Source organism: Lutra lutra, chromosome 15 (genome assembly GCF_902655055.1).
Source record: "Lutra lutra chromosome 15, mLutLut1.2, whole genome shotgun sequence".
Taxonomy (NCBI): Eukaryota; Metazoa; Chordata; class Mammalia; order Carnivora; family Mustelidae; genus Lutra; species Lutra lutra.
The window spans coordinates 35,284,786-35,294,337 of record NC_062292.1 but is presented as its reverse complement, the minus strand read 5'-3'; the positions used below and the strand labels follow the sequence as shown (position 1 = coordinate 35,294,337).

The 9,552-nt window shown below is 44.7% G+C and overlaps 1 long non-coding RNA gene across 2 annotated transcripts; it reads left to right on the top strand.

Annotated features, from left to right (window-relative positions):
• Positions 1-4,365: 4,365 nt before the first annotated feature.
• On the top strand, positions 4,366-8,239 carry LOC125085674 (uncharacterized). Of its 2 annotated transcripts, none has more exons than XR_007122988.1 (3): positions 4,366-4,405; positions 4,494-4,657; positions 7,596-8,239. It is a non-coding gene; the product is annotated as an uncharacterized LOC125085674 (long non-coding RNA). The 2 variants fall into 2 exon arrangements; XR_007122987.1 differs by lacking the exon at positions 7,596-8,239 and adding an exon at positions 7,032-7,110.
• The last annotated feature ends 1,313 nt before the right edge of the window (positions 8,240-9,552 follow it).

Below are 9,552 nucleotides of genomic sequence, written 5' to 3'. Positions count from 1 at the left end.
ATTAGACTATCTCTGGCCTGGAGAGCCCTGGATAAAAGCGAAAAGGCAGATGTGGAGGAAGCAAGTGTGCTGTTGCTTCTGGGAGGCCCCCTGCCCCTGGCCAACCCACCCACCCACGGCCTCTCTTCACTGCTAGGATGAGCAAGAAAAATCAAACGGGAGAGCTCATTTAAACTTATTGTAGGAGGAGGGGATTTTCTCAGCCCACTGGCCCCTTTCTCTCAGCTGACGCTGATTGTCACTCGCTAGACACCCGCCTGGCCATGGCTTTTGTCCCTGAAGCCCAGAGAAGTGGTATAGGGTCTGATTCCTGCCTTCTCCATAGTCACAGATACGTTATATTAACCCGCGTGGCTGTACTAGATGTCCGAGACTCTACGCAGCTCCGTTCATACCAGAAGGCGTCCTCTGAGCTTGGACTGTTAGTGGGAATGAGCCAAGAATGGATAGGGGTGTACAGACAGCCAGGGAGGGAAAAAGCCTGATGGCAAAAGCCAGGAAGGCAGGGAAGTTGGATCCTAATCCTAGTGCTGCCTTTAACTGCCCTTCTGATGCAGGCCACAGTCGTCTCACCTTAGGGATTGGACTTGATCCCTAAGATCCCCTCTGGCTCTCAAGTCCTGCCTGGGGACGGATGCTCCCTGGAAGGGATGAGAAGCCCTGTGTCATCTCTGCCCTCGGGTAATCCTAGGATTGGTAAAGGGAAGCAGCTGTTTTGCTAATAGTGACAGAGCTCTGGGCCCAAAGATCACAAAGCCAGTTTCATCCTAGGAGTTGACAAACTGTGCGACCTTCAAATGTAATTAACCTTTCCATACAACCAGTTCTCTTTGAGAGGCACAAACCCACCCTCCATCCATCTTTAAGTTTTCTCTGGAGAAAATCATCAAGGTAGATGGCCTGGCTGGCTAAGTTTTCCTTTTGGCTTTACCAACGCAGAATCGCAACATCTCCAACAGCAGAGGGGAGGATCAGCCGAGAAGCGTCCCCTGCAAGGGCCTTGTATGTGCTCCAACAGGGCATTTACGCAAGTGGCCGTTGGTTGACGGCTCTCAAGCTGGTTAAAAGCAGAATCATGGTTTGTTATTTAATCCACATTCTTGGTGATCACTTTTGGCGATTCTGATTCAGTGGGTCTCGGATAGAACTTGGCAACCTGTACTTTTAAAAGTGTACTGAAAAAGTGGCATGGGTAATTTGGATGCTTATCCAGGGCTAATAAGCACTGATTTATGCATTCAATTCAACAGATTTTCATTGTGGCTCTGGCTGTATGGGATATAAAAGAAAAACGCATAAGGGCTGGTCTGGCCTTGGCTTTCTAGGAAATCCTAGCAACTTTTGCTACCGAGAGAGGCAGACATGAATGCTACAAACTGTAATTAGGTAAAACTTGGGAACCAACCAGTTAGAATTGAGACGTGAACAGTCAAGATGGAGGGTGGCCGTAAACTATCTGTGTGACCACATCAGTATATTGCCAGGCAGGATATATTTCTGGCTGTAATCAATTTGATGAGTACTCTATTTCCGGTTGGTATAGGCTCAGAAGAATGATATTGGAGTGGAATCTTGAAAAAAGAAGAGGATACAGATATATCTTTGTATCTATTTAGATTAAAGTAATTACAGAAGGAGAAACCAATAAAGGATAGATCATAAAAATAACATGTGTACCTTTAGAAAGAGGGAGGGAATAGAGGAGGCCAGGATAGGCATGAGAATTCTTTGAATTAATCATGTTTTATAGATTTGTCTTTGGAGTTATGTAAATATTTTTACATAATCTTAAAACAAAATACAAAAAAAGCAATCCCTAAAAAATTTAGAAAGTAAAATGAAAGGAGGGAAAAAAAAAAAGAACTTAAATGTATATCCAGTTGGAGCATAACCACACCAGGAAAGTATTTCAAGTAACTTAAAACAAGGGTGTATTTTTTATATCCCTAGTGGGACATGCTCTAAGTACAGAAAGAACTACAAAATGAAACAAAACCTGGAGCTATTTTTTGCAGCTGTGTTGGTGGTGGTGGTGTTCTATTGTTGTTCTGAGGCTGTAGGTTTTGTGAACCTGTACCGTTGTTATATGTGTATGTGTTGGCATATAAGCAATTATATGAATGTTATTGAGAACAGGGATTTTTATTATGGGAGAAAGGACATACTGATGTGAAATTGTTGAGGAGAGGAAATACCTGTGGTTCTGCATCTGTCTTGGAAATATTATTATGACATCCCAGTATATATTATCTTTTAAAAAGTACATGTTTAGTGGCTCTCTGTATGGAAGAGACTTAAAAGAAATGAACAAATTCAGTAGCACGGAACAGCCCTAGTTCCCAGATTATGTTTTCTAAATACCATTTTCTCTTAAAAGGAAACAAGATTTCTTAGAGAAATGGCTGATGCCGATCCAGTGCAGGAAATATACAAGATGAGTCCCCCAAATCTTGTCATATCAGAAAGCAAGCTACATATGAAACACCACTGGTGTCCCCATGTCGGAAGGACTCAGGATCCTACTAGATTATATTCTCACCAACCAGAGATGGGATAGCTTAGACATACCAGGATGGATAATAATTGCAAAGGGTTGAAATTCACAACAACCACATTCATATTATGAGTTCATAATGATATGTCTCTCGGTCATTGGAGGAACTATCTCATTATTTTTACATTGATAAGTAAAAGAAAAAAAATCAAGCATTTATCCTGTTTCTCATCTATGGTCGGTATTTCAGGTCTATCAACTAGACGAGGGGAAGTTTCTCTGTATAAAAGCATTGCAACCAACAAAGAAGGACACACAGAATTAGAATGTCACCATTTTACAGCCCCTAATTAGGCTTGCCAGATTTAGTGAATGAACATGCAGGACTCCCAGTTAAATATAAATTTCATTTGAACAACAAATAGTTGCTTAGTGTATATATATATATATATATATATATATATATATATATATATATATATTTGGGATATACTTACACTAAACAATCGTTTGTTGTTTATCTGAAATTCAAATGTAGCTGGACATCCTGTATTTTATTTGGCAACCTGACAATGAGTAAATAAATGTAGACAATGATCATTGATATTGCTAACATCACAACAAAAGGACCAGCCAGACACTGTGAACCTTCTCATAGAAATACATAGCACGGCCTATGAAGTAATTTTGTCAAATTATTGAACCTGAATCAATCAAGCCTGCAGATCTAACTATCAATTTACAGGAAATACAGAGGGACAGAGGAACATGTTAAATGATATGCAATCAGCAAAATCCAAACTGTCAGAAACATACAGCAAATGGTCTAATCTCTAGACTAAAAAGTAACAAGGGGAAAATGGTCGAAAGAAAGAATTGAAGGGGAACCTATAAATTAAAAGAGACTTAAGAGACATATCAACCAATTGCAAAGTGTGGACCTTTTCTCGTGTCATTTGCAACAGAAAGAAAGAGACGGAGACAGAAAGATATAGATAAGACCAAGATTGAGTTTGGTATTATAGCCTTATTTTTATATTTTGGGGGGAGTATGATAATGCCATTATGGTTATTAATTTTTCAGAAAGTCCCCCTTTTCAGAGATATGTACCGAAATAATTTAAGATGAAATAAGAATTTTTTCAAAACACTTGGGGGGAGAGATGAGGTGGGTGGCAAGTAGAGAGAGCAAGAATGACTACCTGTGCGTCACTGTTGAAGCTAAGTGAGGCATCCATTATACTTTGTTGATACACAAGGGCTCATTATCCTGATATTTATGCTTTTGTATATACATAGGATTATTTATTAAAAAAGGTATTTTTTTAAATGAAGGGAATCTCTGTTGGCTGATTCAGTGGGCAAGCAGGATCTAAGTACTTGACCTATATTAGTTCATTTTAATTTCACAAAGACCAAAAGAGGTAAGTTTTATCTTTATCTCTATTTTACAGATGAGGAACTGAGGCAGGGAAGGTCAGATACATTGTCCAAGGTCATGTAGGACTAAGTGGGGAGTCGAACTCCAAGCATTCTGAACCCATGAGCTTAACCACCAGTCATCCCCTAAACTGGCAAAGTGGTTTATGTGCCTTCGTATGTATTTAGCCCTTGGGGGGATGTGGCCCTGTGCTCTCCGGCATGTTGACCTGTGCTCTTGGCAGTGATGTCCCGTTGTTGGTGTGGATTGTGCTCTGTGGACATTCTAGCTTGAGACTGGCCATTTGACTTAAACGGGCTTTAAGATGGTGTCCCATTATGAGATTCTATTGTTCTTTTTTTTTTTTTTAAGATTGTATTTATTTAAGAGAGAGAGACAGAGGAGAGGGAGAAGCAGACTCCCCACTGAGCAGGGAGCCCAACACAGGGTTCAATCCTAGGACCCTGAGATCATGATTGAGCTGAAAGCAGGTGTGTCCCAAGATTCTATGGTTCTAAGTAGTTTTCGTCCTGGTGAAAGTGAGTCCTGAGTGCGATATGGCAATTCTTCACCTCTCAGAGCTATGGAAGCAACTAGGAGAGAAACCAGGAACCCAGGATGAGACCGCAGCAGGGGAGGGAACTCACCAAACCTGGAGTTCCTCATTAAGGGCCCATCTGTCCCTTACCTGGACCCTCCCCTACAGAAGGCACTGTGCCAATCATGTGCCCTCTGTTCTCTAGGTAAGCTCATTGGTCTAAATATTTGCAAAATGTGTTCTTCAGCCTCTGGGTATTATAAACATGGTTTCCTTTATAAATACCCGCTCCTCTCCCCAAGGAAATCATGCCTGCAAGTAGTCTGACTTCCAGGATTGCAAGTCCTCCAAGTTGGACCCAACCTTCCCCAAACTGTCATCTTGCTGAGAGCTGACATTCAAATGTCTCCCCTTGAAGAATGGGACCACATTTCTTCTATACTCAGCTCTCCCCTTTCACTGAGTACCCGTAGCTCTTTTGCCTCATGAACCTGCTTGAGTAGAAGGATTTGGAGGTCACAGTCAAAGGAACTGGACATGCGGGCCACATAGCAGGTCTCTGAGCTTGTTACAGGTGCATTGGATTTATCAGTTTACAGGAAGGAAAGATGGGTTTATATGCAAGTCCCCCCCCCCCCCAGATTGGGGACAGTCTCATGGATTGGCTGACACATATGTCCTATTTTTCAGAACTATCTTTGGAGCTGCCAAGAGTCAATTCCAGCTCTCTGTTTGTATAAGATGGAGGTTTCAAAGGAAAGTTTTCCTTGGCAAAACCTATGTCTTGGCTCAAACACTCCAATGATGAAAATACCCAAGACCAAAGGCAAGGCAGGGCTGCTTCCAATTACTGGGGTTGAGCTCGTTGGGAATAGGTCTCATGACATTCCTTGGATTAGGAGCAGACAGCATTTTCATTAGTAAGCCAGGGGAAAAAGAACAAGATCATTTCTCTGCTATTTGGTGGACTTTACCAATTATGGAAAGGTAATTCAAGTCTTTGGTGATTTTGGAAGTCTTCCCATTGGAAAATTCCCTTGGATTTTTGGTGCTGGTGTTATTCTGGAGCATCAGGAGTCTGAAGAGTTCTGGAGAAAGTGAAGTCTGAGTCGTCCGAGGACTAGAGAGGATATCTCGGACAAACGGCCCTTGCAGATGTGTTGCCTGGGACTTGCCCACATGCCTCAGAAGCGAGGTCCGGCTTCTCATGTGACTTGAACTTGTTATCAACAAAAGAAGAGCAGTCCGGGATGCCGGCAGAGCAAGTCAAAGATCTCTTCAAGGCCAAGAACCCAAAGAAGTTTGAGAAAAGTCAATAGAAAATGAACTCAGAAGGAAGAAGGGTGGGGAAGAATGAGAGATCTCTCTTTCTGGATGGCAAGCCCATACGTTTTTTTTTTTTTTTTTTTTTTTTTGGTTTGGCGGACGATCCTCAGCCACTGATAAGGATGCTGTCGTTCTAGGCAACTCATTTCATGCAGGTCGGCGTGGGGGGGCGCTTGCCTTTTGATCCATAACACCACTCTGCACTCCTTTCAGAGCGTGACATTTGCTGAGGCATTTGGATGGAGATGAAATGAGGAAGCTTTGACTAAAATATGTCGTTTCCACTTCTTCAAGTTTTATTTCTTTTCTTAATTTGCAAACTTCTTCCTGTGGGTCAACATCTGCCCATGGATGACCCCCTCTTCCTGCCCAGGACCCCAGTGTCCTCAGAAAGATGGTCTAGACCTGTGGGTTTTCTCGTTATCATTTATGGGACCCTGGGCGGGCCTCAGCCATCTCAGTTAGAGAGAAGGGATGCAGTTCCTTAGGCTTTTCCCAGTAGGTGAAACTATGCCTCATGAGCAAATGGATGGTCTTCTTGGATACAATCTGAGATCTACGTTCAATCGACGCAGTACATATTAGGACACAGTTCTCTGGGTCCCTTTGCAAATGGAAGTGTTCAGGTGAGCTGTCCTGACACTTTCACACAGTCCGTGAGTGGCTTGACTCTCAGTTGATCACAGTTCCCAGCTCTGCCCTCAGAGAAGTGGCCACTTACCAACATTTCCAGTAAAGCTCTCCTCACAGGTTCTGCCATCTAGATGAGAAAATGGACGGGGCCTTCTGCCTGCCCCTCTCCAGAGACCAGACTTCCATGCAGAGGGAGGTGTGGGAAGGCAGAGAATCAGCAACTTAGAGTTGCTGGAATCCATCCTACCAGGACAGTCTCCTCCACAATACTCTCTCCCGTACCTTCTCCAGCCTTCCTCAGGCTTTCTGCAGTAGAAGAAAGTGTCTGTTAGGGATCAAACGCTAGCAGGTCTGAGAAACTCCTAGTTTAATTTCCTGAAGGAACACAAGAAACAGCAGTGTTGTGACAAAACACTCCTGAGAAAGATCTTTAAGGCTGAGGTCCTTTGGACACAGATGGGAGTGGGAGAAGGCAACAGGCCAGGCTCTTCTCACCGCTAGCGTGAAGAGCCCACCCATCCCGGCAGCACATTCCATTCCTTCCTCCCTCCAGACAAGGACTCAGAGGCCAAGGGCACCTTCCGTACCACTTTACCTTTCCCCTTATTCTTCTTCTCTAGGTTCCAGCTATGCAAACTGTCCGCTTGATCAGGATGCCCTCGCCCCATATTGTAGATGACTTAGCAAAGTTGATTTTCCACATTCGGAATGTCCCTTCTGTACCATTTGCCAAAGCTCGCCCTTCCCTGTTCTAAAATCTAGCTCTGTCACATCTCCTTCTGGAGCTCACCTCACTCCTGAACACCTGCACCGACCTTAGGGCTCAACCTGTCACAGCATCATAAAAAGTCAGAGCTGGGTGGCCTTAGAGATTACCCAACAGTCTCATGTTCCTTTGGGGAAACTAAAGCCCAAAGTGGGGAAAGAATTTGTGGGATTGTGAGATGAGAGAGTGGTACAGCCCTGCTTATAAGTCAGACTTTGCACCTCCTGGGTGAAGACTCTTCTGTGTGAACTTGTCTTGCTTCTTTTTATCATGCACTTGAGCCACATCCCCATTAATCTCTAAACTTTCTGAAGACTTGTCACCCCTCTTTTTCATGTTAGAGGCTTCGCTGTGGCTAAACCAATACCCGACACGTTGGGCACATGACATACTACCTTATTTTATTCGGTCTTCATAGACACTCTCCAGCAGCAGCAGAGATCTAATTGATTCTGCAGAACACATGACGAAACTTCGATGCAGAGAATTGGATGGCTTATCTGAGGACATCTAGAGACTTCAGCTCACAAGGGAGAACAGAAGGCCCTGGTACCAAATAACAACGCAGAGGACGAAACTGATTGTTACCTAACAAGACCTGTAGCCAGGGGAACTCGGATGCTCAGAGAGGATGATGGGGTTCTCATGGTTCAGTGCTCTGTGGTTCTCTTTTTTCCCTGTGGTTCTCTGCTTGCCGGATGCCTGATTCAGTTGTACTGTCTTAAAACGGGCAATGCTCGGAGGCATGGCTGGGTCAGGAAGAAGGGGCTTGCCATTAGCCCTGATTATTTAAGCAAACTCTAATTCTTCTTTCCCAGCACCCCAACTCTCCCCCCACCCTATACGCTTGCCGCGTGCAGAATGCCTGTGGGTTCCTAAGGGAATGCCGGGCTCCCAGACAGGGGAGGCTTTCCGCCCCTCCCCCAGACCTCCCCATGTGGGCTGGGGGGAATGCAGTCACATCATTTGCATTTATCAGGGAGAATATACCGCCTTGTCTGTAGCCTTTAGTCTGACTGAATTGCTTTTCTGCTTCATGAGACACACAGCGCGCCAGCCCAGCGCTCCCCTCTCCTCTTTACTTCACCAGCGTCGGCGTAACCCACTTTGCTCTCCATTGCATTTATCATATTGATCGTATAAGAAATAGATCATAAGCAGAATGAAATTACCGAATGCAATGATCTGGGGCATCCTATGGACCAGATCAATCTTGGGGCAGCCAGGAAAAAAGTCCCTGGCTGTGACGTTTTCCAAAGTTGATTTTCATTGCAAATAGAAATTTCTATCAGCTGAGGTACCCTGCGGGGTCGGGGGTGGGGCGGTAGGGGTGGCAAAATAGGAGCTTGATAAGCCTCATAAGGCTCATTCATTAGGAAGGAGACTTCCTTAGCTGCAACTCCCTTGAAATGGATGTTTGAGGCTCTAGTTGTAACAATATCCATTTTCTCCTGCTTACCTCTCATTCTCCAAGTTGTTCTTCTTGTGTGTGTGTTTGGGGCAGGGCGGTGATACCGAAAAAAGGTAAGATTCTCACTTATTTAGAAGACTGTCAAGGACCCTTTCTAATCTCCTGTGAACGCCTGGAGTGAGCCTGGCTGGTCTTTGTCACCCTGGCCCCAGCCTGTGGGTGTGGAGTGTCTGTGGGAGGCTGGAGTTTTAACAGCACTGTTCGTAGGGGACAGTGTGGGACTTGTTTATTAAACCGCTTCTTGAAAACACAAGCTTGAAGCCCCCACCCCTCCCAGAACTGAGGCTCCAGACATGACCTCTGCCATAATAAGAACTTTCTCCCTGTCTGAAGACAAGGCTGGTGAGTTCAGCTGAGACTGGAAATCCAAGTGAATAAGGTCTCTGGCAGCCTGCCACCCCCTCAGACTGAAGCAGAAACCCACAGTGGGAATGTGGTCCGAGGCCCCGGTCACCCCCTTCCCACTGTGAAATCCATCCCCAGACGCTGAGACTCAGTGCTATTGGCTTTGGCAACATTCGTCATGCCAATAAACTCATTGAAATTGAAGAAACCGGAGGGGAAAGGAGAGCAGAAAATAGAAGGGGGTGAAGACAGAGAGAGGGAGGAGGGTCTACAAAGAACAGCAGGGAAGAGGAGCTGCCCCCAAACCCTCCAGTGAGCTTAATGGGAGAGATGTCACGGATGCCGAAAGGCTGAGTTCACGGAGAAGAGAAGGCACAGGCACGAGCAGACCCCCTCCCTACCCCCAAACCCACCTCTGTCTGCTCCCGATTCTGCTGAAGCTTCTATACTCATAGAAATGTCTCTGGAAAGCTTCCCGTGACACAAATGACCAAGGAAATACCCATGTACACATACACACACACTCCACCACCAATGGGATAATTAAGGAGAAAACACC